Genomic DNA, 23,423 nt, shown 5'->3' on the forward strand with positions numbered 1-23,423 from the left:
AAATCACATCAATAAACAACAATGATGCCGGCCCGCATCACATATATTATTGAAAAAAAATTATATATAACATACAATATAAACACATGTTAAAAAGCTCCTGATTAGTGGTATTTTTATACAATTAATCTGTTTCACTGCTATTTTTTTTATCAGTGATTGTATGGATCAATCATATGTCCTTAAGTTATCCGCACATCCCAATGCAGGATAAGTTAGCCACACATCCAAGTGCAGGGTTAGTAAGAATGCCAATATAGTATAACAAAAGCAGCAAGTCCTTTTCACAACTCCTGTTAGCAACCAGATGGTTTATATATTAGTATAATGTTATAAATAATAACTGTACATGCACGCTGGATAATTTGTTAGCAATAATGCAACTTTGTAACAACAAGAAGGCATTACAATATTCCACCTCCCGGCTGTCTTATCTCTTTATCAGCCTTATCCGGAGTGAAAAACATTTTTATAGATGACACTATAAGGTCCTCAGGATTTGAGTATGCATAATAACAACTAGTGATGTGCACCAGACATTTTTCGTGTTTTTTATGTTTTGGTTTTGGATTCGGTTCCGCGGCCGTGTTTTGGATTCAGACGCGTTTTGGCAACACCTCACCGAAAAAAATTTGTCGGATTCGGGTGTGTTTTGGATTCGGGTGTTTTTTTCAAAAAACCCTAAAAGCCAGCTTAAATCATAGAATTTTGGGGTCATTGTGATCCCATAGTTTTATTAACCTCAATAACCATAATTTCTACTCATTTCCAGTCTACTCTGAACACCTCACACCTCACAATATTATTTTTAGTCCTAAAATTTGCACCGAGGTCGCTGGATGGCTAAGCTAAGCGACACAAGTGGCCGACACAAACACCTGGCCCATCTAAGAGTGGCACTGCAGTGTCAGAGAGGATGGCACTTCAAAAAAATTGTCCCCAACAGCACATGATGCAAAGAAAAAAAGAGGCGCACCAAGGTCACTGTGTGACTAAGCTAAGCGACACAAGTGGCCGACACAAACACCTGGCCCATCTCGGAGTGGCACTGCAGTGTCAGGTAGGATGGCACTTCAAAAAAATTGTCCCCAACAGCACATGATGCAAAGAAAAATGAAAGAAAAAAGAGGTGCAAGATGGAATTGTCCTTGGGACCACCCTCCCACCCACCCTTATGTTGTATAAACAGGACATGCACACTTTCACTTTTTTTGTATTTTGACCAGGCATATCAATGGCCATATTTGTCCCACGGACAACAGGTGTCTCCCCTGGTGCCTGACTTAAACAAACCACCTCACCATCAGAATCCTCCTTGTCAATTTCCTCCCCAGCGCCAGCAACACCCATATCCTCATCCTGGTGTACTTCAGCAGTGACATCTTCAATTTGACTGTCAGGAACTGGACTGCGGGTGCTCCTTCCAGCACTTGCTGGAGGCGTGCAAATGGTGGAAGGTGCAAGCTCTTCCCGTCCAGTCGCAACCAACACAATTGGACTCTCCTTGGGGATTGGTGATTTAGAAGAACGCAAAGTTCTTTGCTGTGCTTTTGCCAGCTTAAGTCTTTTCATTTTTCTAGCGAGAGGATGAGTGCTTCCATCATCATGTTGTCAAAGTCAGAAAAATATCTCTATGCACACTACCATATTTGCACCTCACACAGGTCCGTGCTGCGCATGCGTACGCTCTCCCGTACGTGCGCATACTCACAGTCGCGGGCACCCGCCGGCGCATGGTATGCGTATTTACGGTAGAGTGTATGTGGTTGTAGCGTGCGACTCAATCATTACATATTTTCACTAATAATGTAATTTGTAGATCATGGTCCCTTTGATAGATTCTGAAAGTTTGGTTAATATAGAATGTTTATGAACAGAGGAATCCCTCTTTGTTTGATACGAAGGGTCAGATAGGAGTAATACAGTGGTGTTTAGTATCCATCGGAAGAATATTTAATTAGAAATATTCCGGTGTTGGTTTGAAGCAGATCAATCGCTCGTGCGAATAGTTATGGACATAAGAAGTTTATGAACATTTACTTTATTTGCACTTTATTACCCATGCGGCGGGAAACCCAGTTTCCCTCCCACCTGAGCAGTTGGAAATAGTCACAGCCCACCTGTATGAATCAACCTATGACCTTTTGTTATAATGCGAAGCCGAATTCCTGTGTCCAATGAACAATGAGATTGTAGGGACCATTGAATTGTATTGTGTGTGGGGCATAAATAGCAGGCCGACCATATCCAACTTCACTCTCTTCAACGGTTCTCATTGCTGATAATCGGGAGCTGGATATCGGGGCGCATGCGATCGTTCCCCTTGTGCGTAAGTTTTCTCCGTAAACATATTGTCTTACTGTGAGCCATCTCTCTCTCTCTCTATCTCTCTCTCTCTCTCTCTCTCTACTCTTTCTCTCGTATTTTCTCTTGATTAGATTGTATTGTATTGTATTGTATTTATAGTGTAGTTATTTGGTTAGGAAGTCTCTGTTATATTGTAGTGTATCATTTGTACTGTGATTCCTTTTTACAAGTATATTAGTTATAATACATTTAATAGGCTTTGGACCCTAAACAAGTATCTGTGTATTTTCTCATAGTGTTAAGTATTCTCTGAGCGTTTGTTACGCTCAAGCAGCTTTGTAGTTAATCAGGTTACACAAGGTTGCACTTACACTTTGTCTCTACACTAAGGTTTACTGTGTATTTCATTGTTAAAGGTATAGATATAAAGGTTTAACGTTGTGAGCGTCTGCATCGCTGGTGATCTCCTCGTGGTCCCGAGCGCTGCTACGCTATAGCGAATCATTACGATAAGTCAACAGCCAATAGTCTGCCTGCCTGCGATCACTTGGCCGTGAGTGAACGTGACGCCTGAGCGTCTCGATCACGGCTAAGCGATCGATACGCAACTTGCGTACCCTTACGGTACTTCTCACGTAGATAGCGTACAGAGTTCTTAGACCTCATAGAGGGTTATATATACGATAAATTTTTAGCTTTATCAATTGGCGGCTCGTCCTGTCCTTCACATATCTGCACTAGGTAGATCAGCAGACATTATCCCTCAGCAAAGGGCGGGAGGTTGTCTCGTAGTGCTGACGGGATAAGCGTCTGCTTCGCTTAGATAAAGAGTGCTGAAGGAATCCGGGAACCGGAGGTAAGAACAAAACGCTAGTGTCTTTTAAAACTGTATTTTTCTGTCTTGCGTACACACGCACGCACACATATATATCTGCATTTCTTTTTCATTTTCGTATATCACTATCCTGTTTGCCAATTTTATAGTTGATAGAAAAGTGCTAAAAGAGACTTGCTGTTATTTCATAGTTTAAGAATAGAGGTAATAGTTAAAAGTGTAGAGAAACACACAGGTTTGCCTGGGAGATAAGGCAAAGCCAGTGGGGTACGCGGTAGATGATCAGGGATCGTCTACATTGATAAAAGTATATTGTGTTACGGTGGATCTTTGCATTGCGTACACGTGTCTCTAACAAAGACTAGCGTACGCAATCCAAAGGCCGACGCACGCAGCGTACATTACGCAACGGAGCGTCCGGTTACGCCCACGTAGCTCAAATCACGAAAAGTTGAATTTTAGCGCAAAGCGATAATTAACGCAAAGGCGATAGTTAGCGCTAAGCGGTAAATAGCGCAAAAGGCGATAAATAACGCAAGTCTATTTTTGGAAAGTCTGAAATTTAGTTTAACAGATCCTGCTCCTAATTGGTAACACAGCTGGGCTAAAGGAAATTTCTGCGCAGAAATAGAAATAGAAACAAAAGTGTACATGTGATGAGTGAGTGTTTTTACAATTTTTAAAGGTTGAACCACAAGAAAAGTCGAGTACTCGTGAGGTACATGCGTGTAAGTGACGTGCACGGTGGCTAGGGAGGCATCTCTGGTTAAATATACAATTTTGAGCATTAGAGTATAGCAGACCAGGAGGTCATACTGTAACAAGACCAGGAGGTCGCACTGTAACAAGACCAGGAGGTCATAACAGACCAGGAGGTCCAGGTACAGCCGACAAGGAAGTCCGCTATACAGTTCACAGGCACAACACCGAAAAGGGTTGGTGCAACACCCATATAGGCCATATAAGCTCTGGCTGAAGGAATTCGCAGTCGTAAGTTTCGATTCCATTGGTCTTTCCGTACATAAGCTTAGTTGTTTGTGTACTGAACGACTGGACCGCACGTAAGTGTGTGCAGTAGTTAGTAATCTGACCTAGTACCATTAGAGTAAAGGGGTCACAAACACTATCTGTACACTCTAACGTGATTTGTGTAATTTTTTTATTTTAAGGGAAGTTCGCTGCTCACTCAGGAACTATCCAGCAACCAATAGTTACTGGAAAGAGTAAGTGTTCTTCGGATAACCCTCACAGGTTCCAGTAAATAGAGGTTCAGGTCGCAGGGGCCCTAGGTCGAGTACGCCAGCACCATATCGGTGTGATCAGGTCGTATAGGTCGGCGTGGGCGAGTGAGTGGGGTACTCGGTAAACCGCCACCGTCAGCCTATTGTTGGCATTTGGTTTTTCGTAAAGGGTTGGCTAAATAAAGCAACACTTTCGAACTATGGGGGCCACTTGTTCAGGTAGGGGGCGATCAACCTCGGTTCGGGTTGATTCAGTGGTCCGGCCAATTGGGTCGGCCAGGTATATCATGTGTGAGAAATATGGAAGTCACACAGAAACTTTATGTGATGAATGGGAGAGAATGACTGTGCATGACGGGGAGAAATTCCCAAGAATAGGGAGCTTCAGCTCAGAAGTGTTACAAAATTTAAGGAGGAGGATATGTCTCATAAAATCAACAAAGAGACGAATTCAGCATTATGATTATTTACAGTTGTGGCAACAGGAAGGTGAGATACAGAGAGGTTTGGCTCAGGCGGCGGGATCTGGTTCTAACAGAAAACTAATTGCCACGGCCCCGCCGCCACCATATATATCAGGAGAGAAGTTGATTACGGAGAAAGACGCACTAAGGTGTAACACAAAATCACTTAGTAACTGTGTAAATGTTAATGATAATGTTAACCCATTAACCCATGCAAGTATTAACCCGTGCAAGTTGTACCCTGTTTTGAACTTTCCTCAGGAGTGTGATCAAGAGGACGAAGCGGCAACGATTTCAGCGCTCTCTCTAGCAGCCACCATAGCAGAGACCACAGTAGGCACAGCTCCACCCACGAGATTAGTAAAGGCCCCTAGCGGAGGGATAGGTGAGGTCGTATCAACTGGTAAGTACGGCACCATGCATTATGCTGAAACTATTTCACCACAGCCTGTAGAATCTACACAGAATGAGGTTGTTAGAATTACACCTGTTAGAGTAATAGCAGTGCCAAATGGGAAAACAGACGCATCAGGAGCCACTCCCATTAGGAACATTGCCATGTACACCCCATTTTCCCGAATGGAATTAAGGACCATAGTGTCTGAATTTCCTGACCCTAGAAAAGACTTAGTTGCCAGTCAAAAATACATCAGAGACTTAGGTAACACTGTAGAGCCCAACAATAAAGACTGGCAGATATTGCTGAGAGCATGTTTACCCTCAAATGTCGACGCAACTCAATTTTTAGCTGATTGCGGACTAGATCATGATGTACCTCTTACAGATGTGTACAACCAAGATAATGTGAAAAGAATAAACTTGCAGCTAAAAGAGTATTTCCCAGCAGTAGCTAAATGGAATAAGATATTCTCCATTAAACAGAAGGAGTCAGAGACAGCTGCAGAGTATTTTCACAGAGCATTATTAGAAATGGCAAAATACACAGGTATAGAGGACATTAAAACAGACACAAACCATCGGGAAGTAGCAGTATCGGTACTGATGGATGGTTTAAAAGAGTCATTGAAGACTAGGGTACAGACCACACAACCATGTTGGCGAGGTCTGTCTGTGGCTACTTTGAGAGAGGCTGCTATTGATCACGACAGAAACATCACCAGACACAGGGAACAACAAGGTGACAAATTAATGTCAGTAAGTATACAGGCTCTGACCACAAGGCAGCCTTTGTTTGTATCACCAAATCCTGTGGGTAAGTCAAGTATGGTTACTTGTTATTCTTGTCACAAACAGGGACACATGGCACGAGATTGTAGAGTAAAGAATTCACGAAACACATACCAACCCCCTAGACAACGACACGACACACGACATTGGGAGCAAGGTCCGCAGAAACGGAGTTATGAGCCACATACAGGGGAAACAAAAAGATATCCCCCAAACAGAGACTGGCATGCCTCTGGTAGTTCCCAACTATCTCCCTCACAAATAGTTGCTGCCAGCAGGATTCAGGGAGGTCACCATACCCAATAGGGGTGTGGCCATACCTGTAATCTGCAGCCAGTGAAATTGATTGCCAACCTTGAAAGTGAACCCGAGGTCGCAATCAATGTAGCTGGTAAAACTTTAAACTTTCTTGTAGACACAGGGGCGGCCAAGTCAGTGATAAATTCGACAGTGGGCATGAGAACCACTGGTAGGACAATTCCAGCCATGGGAGTAACAGGAGTAGTCCAGCACTACCCTGTTAGCAAACCAGCCGAGATTACAATAGGGCCTTTGCATACCAAGCATTCCTTTTTGCTGGCTGCATCGGCACCAACCAATCTCCTGGGAAGAGACTTACTGTGTAAAATGGGGTGCGTCATTTATTGTACTCTTGAAGGTGTATTCTTGGACATACCTGAGAAACACGCTCAGGAAGTGCGAGACATGTTAGACTCCCCATCAAAATTAATGTCACATACCATTATGACAAATAGGAATCCATCCCAAATAGAAGAGATGACATCTCAGATACCAGAGTCACTTTGGACAAAAGACGGACAGGACACTGGATTAATGGCAAACGTAGCTCCAGTAGTTGTACAAGTAAAAGATGGTAGGGTAGCTCCAAAAATCCCACAGTATCCTCTGAAGCCAGAGGTGGAGTTAGGAGTTTACCCAGTAATAGAGCGCTTGCTACAACAGGGCATTCTGGTAAGAACGTCCAGCACTGCCAATAGTCCCATCTTCCCTGTTAAGAAGAGTGGGGGGAGGGGTTACAGGCTAGTGCAGGATCTAAGGGGGATTAACAAAATAGTTGAGAGTCAGTTCCCCGTAGTGCCAAATCCAGCTGTCATCCTAATGCAAATCCCTCCCACTGCCAAATTTTTCACTGTTATTGACCTCTGCTCCGCTTTCTTTTCGGTACCTCTGCACCCTGACAGCCAATATTTGTTTGCATTCACATACAGAGGAGTCCAATACACGTGGACTCGATTGCCCCAAGGTTTCATAGATAGTCCAAGTATATTTTCTCAGGCTTTGCATGATTGTTTACAGTCTTTTCAACCAGACAGTGGATCAGTATTGATACAGTATGTGGACGATTTATTACTGTGTTCAGATTCACTGGAAGCATCTCTGAAGGATACGAAACAGCTCCTGTTTCATCTTTCAGACACCGGACACAAGGTGTCCAAAGACAAGTTGCAATTATGCCAAACTAAGGTAAAATATTTGGGACACTGTCTAACACAAGGACTGAGACACCTGACCGCTGATAGAATCCAAGCAATTAGAGACATGACTCTACCACAAACCCAGCAACAGATCAGAACGTTTTTAGGAATGTGTGGGTATTGCCGTAATTGGATCCCAGGGTTTTCCATATTGGCGTTACCTTTGCAGGAAATGGTCTCCTCAAACAAACCTGATAGGATTTTGCATACAGGCGAATCCGAAACAGCATTTGAGAGACTCAAACAGTGCCTAACGCAGGCGCCAGCGCTAGGTATGCCAGACTATGGGAAACCCTTTGAACTATACGGAACAGAAAGTGCTGGTTGCGCGGCAGGCGTACTAACCCAAAAACACGGTGATGCCAGCAGGCCAGTTGCATACTACAGCGCTCAGCTAGATACGGTAGCGCGATCCCTCCCCACATGCTTGCGAAGCGTTGCTGCGATAGCATTGCTAGTGACAAAAAGCGAAGATGTCGTGCTAGGCCACAACCTCACAATCCATACGCCACATGCAGTATCAGCCTTATTGAATTCTGCCCAAACCAGACACGTCTCATCAGCGAGGTTTACAAGATGGGAATTGGCACTAATGGCCCCCGTAAACATCACCATAAGGAGATGCAGTGCATTAAATCCTGCAACATATCTCCCAGGTGTGCCTGGTCAGGCACAAAGGGTGGAAGGTGAGAGTGCTGGGGAAGGAGGATTTAATACAAAGGAAGATACACATGATTGTATGGAATATTTGACCAAAAATTTTACCGCAAGGCCTGACATCAGTGACAACCCACTGGAAGATGCAGAACTCACGTTCTACACGGACGGTAGTTGTCACAGACAGTCAGACTCGGGAGACTTGTGTACTGGATACGCAGTCGTAGATGACCAAGACACCATAGAAGCGGAACCGCTAGGCCCACCTCACTCAGCCCAGGTTGCTGAACTGGTCGCCCTAACCAGAGCATGTGAATTGGCTAAGGGTAAGTCAGCCAATATCTACACCGATTCTAGATACGCATTCGGGGTAGTCCATGATTTCGGAGCCCTATGGCGCCTCAGAAATTTCATGACGGCAGCTGGTACACCGGTAGCGCATGCAGCTCACATAAAAAGGCTTCTAACAGCGATACAGGAACCCGACAGAGTGGCTGTTATCAAATGTAAAGCACACACATATAGCCAAGACCCGGTATCACTTGGTAACAGCCGAGCAGACGAAGCTGCTAAGTTAGCAGCTGCTACCCCCATACAGACAGACACCACACAATTAATGGTATTTAATACCATTAACACACAGAAGTTGTGTGAAATGCAAAATTTGTGTTCCACACAGGAAAAGGCAGTCTGGAAGGCAAAGGGATGTGGCCAAGAGTCCTCAGGACTCTGGACGGATGGACATGGTAAACCAGTGGCCCCCAGAGCATATCTTCCATGTCTGGCTGAAGCAGCTCACGGGCTGACTCATCTAGGCAAGGAAGGGATGTGCAAATTGGTAAGAGCCTATTGGTGCGCCCCAGGATTCTCCTCTCATGCGAGTAAAAGAGCAATGTCATGCCTTACCTGTTTGAGAAAGAATATTGGAAAGGCAATACCTACAGAACCATCCCATATCCCACCTGCCGGCGGCCCTTTCCAGGTAATACAAATTGACTTCATTCAATTACCCCCTTGTCGGAATTTGAAATATGTACTTGTTTGTATAGATGTTTTCTCGAATTGGGTCGAAGCATTTCCTGCAGCTACAAATACCGCTTTGTTTACTGCTAAGAAAATTGTGCAGGAATTTGTATGTAGATATGGTATCCCTAGAATAATCGAAAGTGATAGGGGTACCCATTTTACAGGTGATGTCTTTCAAGGAATGTGTAAGTTGATGGGAATTGATAGCAAGCTGCACACTCCGTACCGTCCACAGGCGAGTGCGAAGGTCGAAAGAGTGAACAGCACTATTAAAAATAAATTGAGTAAAGTGATGGCAGAGACAGGATTGACATGGCCAGAAGCTTTACCCATTGTATTGTACAGTATCAGAACCACTCCCAGGTCCCCTCTTAATCTGTCCCCCTTTGAAATCTTATTTGGTCGACAACCGCATGTCATGATTAACCCTCAGGATGATTTGAAATGTAACAATGAAGTAACTGTAAAGTACTTGATTAACATGAGTAAACAGTTAAGGAATCAAAATGATAATCTGAAGTTGGTGATTCCTGATCTACCTGATAGTAATTGTCATGACATTGAACCTGGGGATTATGTAATGATACGGAATTTTCTACGCTCAGGTTGCCTTATTGACAGATGGGAAGTACCATACCAGGTCTTATTGACTAGCACTACGGCATTGAAGGTTGCTGAGAGAGAGACTTGGGTCCATTCATCCCACTGCAAGAAGGTTGCTGATCCAGAGAAGTCCCGTGATAAGGAACAGACGGTAGAGGTTGTATCACTGGAGTGTCTGTTCCAGGAGGACTGAGGCGGCACCTGAGCCTTGAAGACCGAGAGCTGTTGTCGACTCCCCACTCCATTTTATTGTTTTTCTCCACTTCCCATCCCCTCTCCCTCAAATGTATTTTTCCTCCTTCTCATTCTTCTTCGTCTCCTCCTCAAAGATGGACTTGCCCCAAGAGACTGTGATCCGGATTTTCCTGTTGACCATGATGTTGACCAGAGCAGTCTGTTCCGGCGAGAGTACCATGGAGGTCGATAGAGGTTCTGGAATGAGTTCTGATGATAAAGATGGAGGCGTAGTTTTCCAAGATCAACCTAACCAACAAGCAAAGGCGAGTATCAGAAAACGATCCGATAGCATTGACCATAGAAGAAATTGTGACGGATTGTTAGCTGAAGAAAATTGTATCTGTAGGCTCTGTAACAATGTCATTGAAGATGGGTGCATTAAGAAATGCCAATCCAGTTTTAATATCCATATGGACCGACATCCATTGAGTGATTATCACTCCTTAGTGGGTAATGTATTAAACAAAACAGATTGTTGGGTATGCTCTCAAGTACCTCAGGGTCATAGCAAATCAGGGCTAGTACCATTTCCTTTAACGATAGGGGAGGTACTTGAGTTAAATGGTGGGAGACCGGTGGACCGGAGGTTTAATATCTCCAGCCCTCCTAGTTTGAAGCTCCACCAATACCACGTGGATAGGTCCCTATTATGTTTTAACATCTCCAATCCCAGAAAGCCGGGAAATTGGGAAGTATCATGGAGTAACCACACCATGACCTTTTCACATAGAGCAGATAGAATGCCTACAGATACAGAGCTTGTACGCCACATAGCCAGTAGAGGAAAATCTTTCCGGTATAGATACACCCTAGGAAATAGGATTACTAGAGTTGGAGAAGTATCACCAGGATACTGTGCACATATCGTACAACCTGATACGTGCATTAAGCAGATGGAAGAATTAGGGCTAGGAGATTTCACCTGGAAGGTTTGTAATATGGTAATGTCTTTCTCCGTCCCATATGTTCTCCCCGATGATGCATATTTCATATGCGGGAGAAAGGCGTACAAGTGGCTTGCCCCAAACTCTGAAGGATTGTGTTATATTGGAAGAGTATTGCCTGAAGTAATGACTGTAACTCATGATAAAATGAAAGACATACACCGTGGTGCCCAAGCTCCTTATACTCACACTCATTACGAGCACCTCGTTAAAAGACAACTGTCAGAAAGGTTAGAGCATCCGGCCTCTGATCTGATCCATGAATCCACCGGGATTCAGGTTCTGGTGGCGTTAGATTTCACTCGCACCGCTCGAGGAGTGATGAATTATAGATACATTTCCGCACTCGCCAATTTGTTAGATAATATCACTGAAATGTATGATGACACGTTTAGATACACTGGAAGAGAACTCCAAGCTTATAAAACAGAACTGGTACAGCATAGAATGGTTCTTAATTACCTCACAGCAGTGACAGGCGGATATTGTGTTACATTGGCAACACAGTACGGCATAAAGTGTCGCGAGTATATCACGAATAGCACCGAGGATCCGGTAGAGGTCATAGACCAAAAGATGGACGATATTCTCCAATTAAAGTGGGAATTTCGCCGAAAACACAATCTCACTCTTGCTGCTGTAGGTAATGAGCTGACTGGTTGGGTGTCATGGTTGAACCCGCGAAATTGGTTCTCTGGTTTAGGAGACTGGGCTCAAGGAGTCATAATGGATGTTGGAAAGTTTCTCCTATGTATTTTAGGTGTTGTTATATCGATTGGATTGATATTTAGATGCGGGCAGGCTTTAATGAGGTGCAAACAAAGTACCAGAGTGATGAGTTTGAGGAGTGAGGAAACTGTAATTAACCTGGATTTGATTTACGACCCAACGATAGAAACAATGATGTGACGAAAATGCGATTTCTACGGTCCGTTTCTTTCACCTGTTTTTCTGGTTTTTCTCCAAGATAACAAGACCCCCTTGGACGAGGAAGTTGATGAGACGCTATACAGACAACGGATAGACCAAAGAAGAAGTTTTGACCACTTGAGATATGGACACTTGATGAACTTTGCCATGGATCCCCAGTTTCCCTAGAATTCTTAAAATTACGCTAGCCCAACATTTTTTGTAAATCTAATGGCATTGACAAAGCTTATTGCTCACGCTTAATGAGCAAAACAGCGCAAAGAAGACGACTTTCAACTGATACCGAACAAAACTTCAACCGACAGATGTACATTAACCTGACATAGAATACCACCGCATTTACCGTAATTATGTCTTTTCTTCATTTCTACAACCCTCAGGTAATGACACACATAGTATAGGGAATACAGGCACAGATATCAGCAATCACATATTCCCCCATTCATGTATCATCAACTAAAATGTGCTCCCCATTTTGTTCAAAATCCGAAAAGAGCTCGGTAAAGTTTGACAGCCCATCCACAGACCTGTACCACGGGATAAGAAGGAATTCAAATGTATACTTCGCAATACCTCGAAGCTTGATTTACAACACGTACGGCACGATGATACATGACCCCCCAAACATGGATTCATACACACATGCTTCTACTATCTCACTAGGTCATACCCTCTTCACACCTACTCCTCTCTCCTCCCTCACCCAACCATGGAAATTAATTAACCCCTGACATATATTTTTCTCCTTTTGAAATGTTTTCAGGAAGTGGCAGTTATTATTGACTGCCAAAGGGTGGACTGTCAAAGTCAGAAAAATATCTCTATGCACACTACCATATTTGCACCTCACACAGGTCCGTGCTGCGCATGCGTACGCTCTCCTGTACGTGCGCATACTCAGAGTCGCGGGCACCCGCAGGCGCATGGTATGCGTATTTACGGTAGAGTTTATGTGGTTGTAGCGTGCGACTCAATCATTACATATTTTCACTAATAATGTAATTTGTAGATCATGGTCCCTTTGATAGATTCTGAAAGTTTGGTTAATATAGAATGTTTATGAACAGAGGAATCCCTCTTTGTTTGATACGAAGGGTCAGATAGGAGTAATACAGTGGTGTTTAGTATCCATCGGAAGAATATTTAATTAGAAATATTCCGGTGTTGGTTTGAAGCAGATCAATCGCTCGTGCGAATAGTTATGGACATAAGAAGTTTATGAACATTTACTTTATTTGCACTTTATTACCCATGCGGCGGGAAACCCAGTTTCCCTCCCACCTGAGCAGTTGGAAATAGTCACAGCCCACCTGTATGAATCAACCTATGACCTTTTGTTATAATGCGAAGCCAAATTCCTGTGTCCAATGAACAATGAGATTGTAGGGACCATTGAATTGTATTGTGTGTGGGGCATAAATAGCAGGCCGACCATATCCAACTTCACTCTCTTCAACGGTTCTCATTGCTGATAATCGGGAGCTGGATATCGAGGCGCATGCGATCGTTCCCCTTGTGCGTAAGTTTTCTCCGTAAACATATTGTCTTACTGTGAGCCATCTCTCTCTCTCTCTCTCTCTATCTCTCTCTCTCTCTCTACTCTTTCTCTCGTATTTTCCCTTGATTAGATTGTATTGTATTGTATTGTATTTATAGTGTAGTTATTTGGTTAGGAAGTCTCTGTTATATTGTAGTGTATCATTTGTACTGTGATTCCTTTTTACAAGTATATTAGTTATAATACATTTAATAGGCTTTGGACCCTAAACAAGTATCTGTGTATTTTCTCATAGTGTTAAGTATTCTCTGAGCATTTGTTACGCTCAAGCAGCTTTGTAGTTAATCAGGTTACACAAGGTTGCACTTACACTTTGTCTCTACACTAAGGTTTACTGTGTATTTCATTGTTAAAGGTATAGATATAAAGGTTTAACGTTGTGAGCGTCTGCATCGCTGGTGATCTCCTCGTGGTCCCGAGCGCTGCTACGCTATAGCGAATCATTACGATAAGTCAACAGCCAATAGTCTGCCTGCCTGCGATCACTTGGCCGTGAGTGAACGTGACGCCTGAGCGTCTCGATCACGGCTAAGCGATCGATACGCAACTTGCGTACCCTTACGGTACTTCTCACGTAGATAGCGTACAGAGTTCTTAGACCTCATAGAGGGTTATATATACGATAAATTTTTAGCTTTATCAATGTGAATCTGAACCACTAGCCATGGACATAGGCCAGGGCCTCAACTGTTCCTTGCCACTCCGTGTCGTAAATGGCATATTGGCAAGTTTACGCTTCTCATCAGACACTTTCAATTTAGATTTTTGGGTCATTTTACTGAACTTTTGTTTTTTGGATTTTTCATGCTCTCTACTATGACATTGGGCATCGGCCTTGGCAGACGACGTTGATGGCATTTCATCATCTCGGCCATGACTAGTGGCAGCAGCTTCAGCACGAGGTGGAAGTGGATATTGATCTTTCCCTATTTTACCTTCGGCATTTTTGTTCTACATTTTTTAATGTGTGGAATTATATGCCAGTATCAGTAGCAATGGCCTACTACTATATATACTGCGCACAACTGAAATGCACCACAGGTATAGAATGTAGATGGATAGTATACTTGAGGGCACAAAGGTAGGTACAGCAGTGGCCTTCCGTACCAAACTGCTATATATACTGGTGGTCACTTTGTCAGCAAACTGCAAAACTAAAATGCACCACAGGTACAGAATGTAGATGGATAGTATACTTGAAGACACAGAGGTAGGTACAGCAGTGGCCTTCCGTACCGTACTGCTATATATACTGGTGGTCACTGTCAGCAAACTGCACAACTGAAATGCACCACAGGTATAGAATGTAGATGGATAGTATACTTGACGACACAGAGGTGGGAAGAGCAGTGGCCTTCCGTACCGTACTGCTATATATACTGGTGGGCACTTTCACCAAAGTGCAAAACTAAAATGCACCACAGGTATGGATGGATAGTATACTTGACGACACAGAGGTGGGTAGAGCAGTGGCCTTCCGTACCGTACTGCTATATATAATGGTGGTCACTGTCAGCAAACTGCACAACTGAAATGCACCACAGGTATAGAATGTAGATGAATAGTATACTTGAATACACAGAGGTGGGTAGAGCAGTAGCCTTCCGTACCATATTGCTATATATACTGGTGGTCACTGTCAGCAAACTGCACAACTGAAATGCACCACAGGTGTAGAATGTAGATGGATAGTATATTGACGACACAGAGGTAGGTACAGCAATGGCCTTCTGTACCGTACTGCTATATATACTGGTGGTCACTGTCAGCAAACTGCACAACTGAAATGCACCACAGGTGTAGAATGTAGATGGATAGTATACTTGACGACACAGAGGTATGTACAGCAGTGGCCTTCCGTACCGTACTGCTATATATACTGGTGGTCACTGTCAGCAAACTGCACAACTGAAATGCACCACAGGTATAGAATGTAGATGGATAGTATACTTGATGACACAGAGGTAGGTACAGCAGTGGCCTTCCGTACCGTACTGCTATATATACTGGTGGTCACTGTCAGCAAACTGCACAACTGAAATGCACCACAGGTATAGAATGTAGATGGATAGTATACTTGACGACACAGAGGTAGGTACAGCAGTGGCCTTCCGTACCGTACTGCTATATATACTGGTGGTCACTGTCAGCAAACTGCACAACTGAAATGCACCACAGGTGTAGAATGTAGATGGATAGTATACTTGTCGACACAGAGGTAGGTACAGCAATGGCCTTCCGTACCGTACTGCTATATATACTGGTGGTCACTGTCAGCAAACTGCACAACTGAAATGCACCACAGGTGTAGAATGTAGATGGATAGTATACTTGACGACACAGAGGTATGTACAGCAGTGGCCTTCCGTACCATACTGCTATATATACTGGTGGTCACTGTCAGCAAACTGCACAACTGAAATGCACCACAGGTAAAGAATGTAGATGGATAGTATACTTGACGACACAGACGTAGGTACAGCAGTGGCCTTCCGTACCATGCTGCTATATATACTGGTGGTCACTGTCAGCAAACTGCACAACTGAAATGCACCACAGGTATAGAATGTAGATGGATAGTATACTTGACGACACAGAGGTGGAAAGAGCAGTGGCCTTCTGTACCGTACTGCTATATATACTGGTGGTCACTGTCAGCAAACTGCACAACTGAAATGCACCACAGGTATGGATGGATAGTATACTTGATGACACAGAGGTGGGTAGAGCAGTGGCCTTCCGTACCGTACTGCTATATATACTGGTGGTCACTGTCAGCAAACTGCACAACTGAAATGCACCACAGGTATAGAATGTAGATGAATAGTATACTTGACGACACAGAGGTGGGTAGAGCAGTAGCCTTCTGTACCGTACTACTATATATACTGGTGGTCACTGTCAGCAAACTGCACAACTGAAATGCACCACAGGTATAGAATGTAGATGGATAGTATACTTGACGACACAGAGGTAGGTACAGCAATGGCCTTCCGTACCGTACTGCTATATATACTGGTGGTCACTGTCAGCAAACTGCACAACTGAAATGCACTACAGGTGTAGAATGTAGATGGATAGTATACTTGACAACACAGAGGTATGTACAGCAGTGGCCTTCCGTACCGTACTGCTATATATACTGGTGGTCACTGTTAGCAAACTGCACAACTGAAATGCACCACAGGTACAGAATGTAGATGGATAGTATACTTGATGACACAGAGGTAGGTACAGCAGTGGCCTTCCGTACCGTACTGCTATATATACTGGTGGTCACTGTCAGCAAACTGCACAACTGAAATGCACCACAGGTATAGAATGTAGATGGATAGTATACTTGATGACACAGAGGTAGGTACAGCAGTGGCCTTCCGTACCGTACTGCTATATATACTGGTGGTCACTGTGTCAGCAAACTGCAAAATTAAAATGCACCACAGGTATAGAATGTAGATGGATAGTATACTTGACGACACAGAGGTAGGTACAGCAGTGGCCTTCCGTACCATACTGCTATATATACTGGTGGTCACTGTGTCAGCAAACTGCAAAACTAAAATGCACCACAGGTATAGAATGTAGATGGATAGTATACTTGACGACACAGAGGTAGGTACAGCAGTGGCCTTCCGTACCGTACTGCTATATATACTGGTGGTCACTGTCAGCAAAACTCTGCACTGTACTCCTCCTATATAATACAGCTGCTCCCTAGTCCCCACAATAAAGCGCAGTGAGCACAGATATATGCTGCACACTGAGCACAGATATGGAGTGTTTTTTCAGGCAGACAACTTATACTGGTGGTCACTGTCAGCAAAACTCTGCTCTGTACTCCTATATAATACATCTGCTCCCCAGTCCCCACAATTAAGCAGTGTGAGCACAGATATATGCAGCACACTCAGCACAGATATGGATTGTTTTTCAGGCAAACAACGTATACTGGTGGTCACTGTCAGCAAAACTCTGCACTGTACTCCTCCTATATACAGTTGCTCCCCAGTCCCCACAATTAAGTAATAAGCAAGCACAAAATATTTGCAATGCATCAACATAAACGGGGAGGACGCCAGCCACGTCCTCTCCCTAACATTTCCAATGCACGAGTGAAAATGGCGGCGATGTGCGGCTGCTTATATTGAATCCGAATCTCGCAAGAATCCGACAGCGGGATGATGATGTTTGGGCGCGCTCGGGTCAACCGATTTATACGGGAGAATCCGAGTATGGCTCGTACCCGTGTAAAAAGGGTGAAGTTCGGGGGGGTTCGGTTTCCGAGGAACCGAACCCGCTCATCACTATTAACAACAGTAAAGACAATGCACCACAATGCCTAAGCGCATTTAACTTTACTAAGCTTTGTCAGGGCTATAGTCTAGGCTACAGACTTATAGATACTCAAATCCTGGGGACCTTATAGTGTAATTTGTAAATCAAATGTAAGGAGGGGCTACCATGCAGTATTACAGATTCATGCTGGCAATCTACATGTGATACGGGGAGCTTTATTCCCAAATGTCAGCTCTTGTTAAACTTATCATTGATGTGGGACTTGTGGATCTCTGTGGTTTTTCTCCCCTGTTAGGAGAGCTACCTGGGGCACCGGTTAGATGGAAGTTTACCTGCCAATATTTGAATATTTTATATTTAAACAGTGGTAACTCATATAAAATCCATTGTGCAAAAATAAACCACCTATAAGCAGGGGATGTATACCTGCGCTGCCTAGGGCAATACCAGCTAGTTATTTAAGCAGGAATAGGCACTCAAATTGCTATCTGGATATATGAGAAAATATAATACAACAATTCAATCTGTTCTGTTCTATATTCAATTAAAGTGTGCAAGGAAATAGGGGCATATACTAGCATTGTTCCTGATAAATATAGCCTCAATACCTCAGCTGGAGAGAATAGTAGCTGTGAATATTCAACATTTAATACATATTACCATCCAGTGATGAAAAGTAGGAATACATTTTACACTGCAGTTTTGGTATAAATATATAAATATTGGTATATCACTGGAAAGTAATAAACATTATATCTTGATTACTGAATTAGTAATTTGCAAATCTTATGCAAATAATGCTATGTGTGTAACCCTTAACACATATCACTGGCAAGTAAATAGTGGCTATGTGAAGAATCATAAATAACACATAATAAAGACTGGGTATTGGCAATCCTTCTGAATGACACTTATTATTATTGCTGTGCATGGTCTGTAATGTTAATATTGTACATATCCAATTCCTGTGTCCTCTCATGGTATAATCCATCAAAGAGGTGTTAAGAAAGGTTAACCAGTCAGCATTATGATCAACACTGGCCACGTACATGTAAGACTGTGATAAGGGGAGGTTTATCTTCCAGCGTTATGATTCAATTCCTACAGTATCAGTATATACACTGCTGTAAACATCATCACTAATTATTCATCTCCAACAGCTATTTATTAATCAGTTATTCATGCAAGATACTTGGATTATCATGTCTCATTTTTGTAGCTAGGAGAGTCAAGTGAGGCACTAGACGGACCAAGGGGCATTTATCAGCAATCCTATATCAAAATCCTAAAAGTGGCAACTCACATTACATTCAATGTGTAAGAAACAAGCTATATATAAGCATGGGAATCTGGAATCATCCTACATTTGAAGAGTAGGAAAACATATTATTATTATTAATATTATTATTATTATTATTATTATTATTATTATTATTATTATCATCTATAAAATAGGGATATACTCCAAATTGCAGGGTTATTCCAAATATCTTCATCTCATCACCTAAAAGCAACTAATGTTGCATTCTAAACACTGAATGAAGAATTTGTAAACATCATGCTAAATATTGCTACATTTGTAACCCTTCATAGATATCAATGGCAAAATAGCCAGTGGTCACTTAAGGAATACTAATATAAATTGCTAACTCACAGGTATTGGATCAATTTACAGAATAAAGACCGCGTACTAGCACTTTATTCTATTTTAAAACATCTTCATTCACTAAAATGTATTTTCTTTTCTACACTTTATTCTGTCTTTAATAATTTTATACTTCACTCTACATGACCTAAGGGGACATATATAATACATCATATGTGATGATAATAAAGATACCTACATCACATATGGGTATTGGAACTTCTTTATTTTACAAGTTTCTGAATAAAGTATCAAACATGTTATCCTTTTTGAAGAAGAATTAATTTTCTTGTGGAAGGGAAAGAGTGCTGCTATTAAAAGTTGATTTTCTTTTCTCTTTTTAAAATTTGTATATGTACATTTAATCAACCTAAATGTTCTCTGTGTTTAAATATTTGATTTGTCAATATAAATTGTTATGCCATTAATATTCCCTGTATAATACTTACTATTTAAATCCTGGTGCGGGAGTATCTTTAACTCAAAATTCAATATTATTAGTGGGTTTGAAAAATGACAGGAGCTGGCTGGCCAGTACTTTGTCTCCCTCCACTTTATTTTCATCCAAGACTTACTAAAGAGACCACTAAGGGGAGATGTACTAAGATCATACTTGCCTACTCTCCCAGAAGCTGCGGGAGGCTCCTGTTTTTTTGGGTATCCCCCCGCACCCCCAGAAGAGTAGGCAGGTCTTCCGCATCCTGCTTGCACCCTAGTGATGCGGGCAGGATGGAGACATACTCTCCCGTATTCGTGGGTCCGTGGGGAGGGGAAGAGGTTCAAATGACGCGAATCGCATCATTTTAGCCCCGCCCCCTTCCAGCGGACCCACAAATCGCTGCATTTTTCGATCTGGGGGAGAGGCTTGATGATGTCACAGCCCGGCCCCGCCCCCCAAGTCTCCTGCATTGTCTCCTCTCCGGGCTTCTCCCGGAGAGGAGAAACTGAAAGTAGGTAAGTATGACTAAGCATTGAAAAGATTGTAGAAGTGAGCAAGCTGCTCTGTGTATTTTACTGTGTATTTTACTGTATGCAAATTATAAATGTTACTTCAATGCTGATTGGTTAACATGGGCAACTTCTCTACTGGTCCACTTCACTCTTCACTGCTTAGTACATGTCCCCGTTAGTGATATGTAGCTGTATAGAGGGCCAGTGAGTTGTGCAAAGCATTTACAACATCTGGGGGGAAATGTAATAGGGGACGAGTTTGCTGAGGTTCAGGATTTTGGCAGAGATTGCTCATATTTTTAAAGCTGCAATTATTTACAACGTTAAACCAACCTGGTTTTGCATTGTAAATGATTGCTACTTTAATTGTATGGGCAATCTCGGCCAAAATCCCAAACCTCAGCAAACTTGGCCCCTATTACATTCCCCCCTACCCCCAGAGTCCAGACAGAGGTGTCTGAATCTCTGGAGAAATCCCAGATAGGGAGTGGGGCTGGACTTTAGCTGCAATAAGAAAGGGTGTGGGGGGGGGGGGGGTGCACATTTGGCTGCCCCTGCTTTAAGCTAACATATTTTTGGCCACACACATAACTGCCCTCATCTATATACAAAAAATCAAGAACTTTTTCATTGGCACATAACTATAGCCTAATAGCTGATATTCACAGCACACCAACAATTGTATCTACTGTACATTGTATTATTCTGTCAGTGATGACATCATGCTGAGTGTGAGGCTGTAAGTGATAAGAAATGACCTAATACAGATCCCTCATCTCTCATCAGGATATCGGGCTGTGCTCTGACCTCCTCTTGCTGTGATGATCTCCGCTCTGTTCTTACTACAAACCTGTCACTGACTAGACTGGACCTGTCATACAATGCTCTCGGGGACTCTGGACATAAACTTCGAGAGTGTGTGAGGCGGGCTGCAGCTTCTGGTGTAAGATTATTGAGTTACATCCACAAGATTGTGTTATATTCAAAAGTACATTAACATTGATTGGGGATGATTCAGATTTGCTCACAACTTGGCCACACTGGGATCTCAGAGATAATTATGGGTCTCAGCCGGTAATCAGACATGGGCACCTCTGTGGCTGCACCACTCATCCATCCGCCTGTGAGAAACGGATCTCTGTGTACACCCACCTCTGAATTGCTGCAATTCCTCCTCTATGCTCACGATGCCCCCACATTCATGAGACATGATTCGCCCTTAGTTGTGCTGCTCAGCATGGACTGACGCACGATGCACAAGTGTAGCTCTACGTCACCCCAATGGGATTCACTATGCCAAAGTTTTCGCAGCAAAAACGCGGCATGTCCAGGCAGTTTTTGAGGCGAGTAACAGCCGGCAACTGTGATCATTTACACAGGAATCACCTCTCCAGCATCTCACTTGCAACATCCTTTCTGAGTAACCAAAGACATAGTCGGGAAGTCGATGTTTTCTGGATCTACATCGATGATGCAAACGTGTGTACAGGCAGCTGTAAGCGTCTCAATACAGATCCCGGAAGCTGCTACATTAGTATATTTAAACACATCCTCTGAGACACAGATCACGTCTGTGGTAATATTAGTGTACAGCTATGAATCAGCCCTGAGTGTGTGATGTAATGTCAGCGTTACAATGAGCGGATACATGTGAGCAGGATCTCTCCCCTTCCTCTTACTGGTACCTGGCCCTCTGTATGACAGCACTGCTAGGCCTCCTATGAGGTGTATATCAGCTCTGCCTCAATTCCTTCCCCTCCCTTCTCCTGCTCTCAGGTCATACACATTCTTACTGTGCTTATTCTCATGTATCAGTAGTGACACTGGAAGCTCTGCATTGGGATTCCACAGGGAGATCCCAGCTCTGTCTAACGATAACAAATGCAGTACCTTCATACTCAATATGGTTTATGGTAGACCCCAGAATAATGTGCTGCCTGTTTGCATATACTGTAGCTTATACTTGCTGCTTCTGGGACCTCCACTAAGGGGTGCAATGAGGAGAGTCACAAGCACTGTCCACTGTGAAAACAGCATCATAGAAATTGCACCTAGCACAGATAGCACTGTGTGTGATGATGCAAATGTGTGTATGGGCAACCATAACTACCCCCCCATCTGCTGCTAACCATTCCACCCGCAGCCTAACCCTAATTATCCCACTCCCCGCAGCCTAGCCCTAAACACCCCCTTCCCCTCGCAGCCTAACCCTAACCACCACCCCCTCGCAGCCTAACCCTGACCATCCCCCCATAGCCTAACGCTGACCATCTCGCTCCCCGCAGCCTAACCCTAACCACCTCCTACCTCTCCCCCGCAGCCTAACCCTAACCATCCCCGCCACAGCCTAACCCTGCCCATCCTGCACCTCACCGCCTAACCCTAACCTCCACCCCCTGCAGCCTAACCCTAACCATCCTCCCTGCAGCCTAACCCTGACCATTTCCCCCACAGCCTACCCTGACCATCCCGCTCCCCACAGCCTAAATCTAACCATCCCCCTTTCCCCCCTGCAGCCTAACCCAAGCCATCCCCCATTCCCCCCACAGCCTAACCCTAACCATCCCACCCCTCCACACAGCCTAACCTGGACCATCCCGCTCCCCGCAGGCTAATAATCAGACTAGAAATGGCAACTTTTATTTTATTTTATTTTTAGTATCCCAGGTATTACAAGGAATAAATAGTTGGAGTAGGATATGTGGACAACACAATGATATCAGTACAGTTGGATATTGTACAATGTGACTCAGATCAATCTAAATCTAAAATATGTTTATTGTTTTATTCAGTGTAAATTTGTCTTAAACAGCTTCACTCACTCTATATCCCACTTATTTATTGTCTCATTCAGTATAACTTTTTCTTGTTTTATGGTTTTACCCATTACAAATTTTTATCTTGTACAGCTTCAACACAAATGTTATCTTTACACAACTTCACTTATTATACACCTTTGTGATTTATTGTCTCATTAACCATAAACTCTATTGTCCTAATTTTCATCCATATTACACTTTTTTGTTTCATTGTTCCATCTATAAA

At 43.2% G+C, this 23,423-nt stretch overlaps 1 long non-coding RNA gene across 1 annotated transcript in view; it reads left to right on the forward strand.

The window, feature by feature from the left end:
• Positions 1-22,357, forward strand: part of LOC135054720 (uncharacterized) — a 94,074-nt gene extending 71,717 nt beyond the window's left edge. The window contains exon 3 of the long non-coding RNA XR_010243556.1: positions 21,165-22,357. This is a non-coding gene — a long non-coding RNA (uncharacterized LOC135054720). The remainder of the gene's footprint in view (positions 1-21,164) is intronic.
• Positions 22,358-23,423: the final 1,066 nt, after the last annotated feature.

Source organism: Pseudophryne corroboree, chromosome 3 (assembly GCF_028390025.1).
Source record: "Pseudophryne corroboree isolate aPseCor3 chromosome 3, aPseCor3.hap2, whole genome shotgun sequence".
NCBI classification, from domain to species: domain Eukaryota; kingdom Metazoa; phylum Chordata; class Amphibia; order Anura; family Myobatrachidae; genus Pseudophryne; species Pseudophryne corroboree.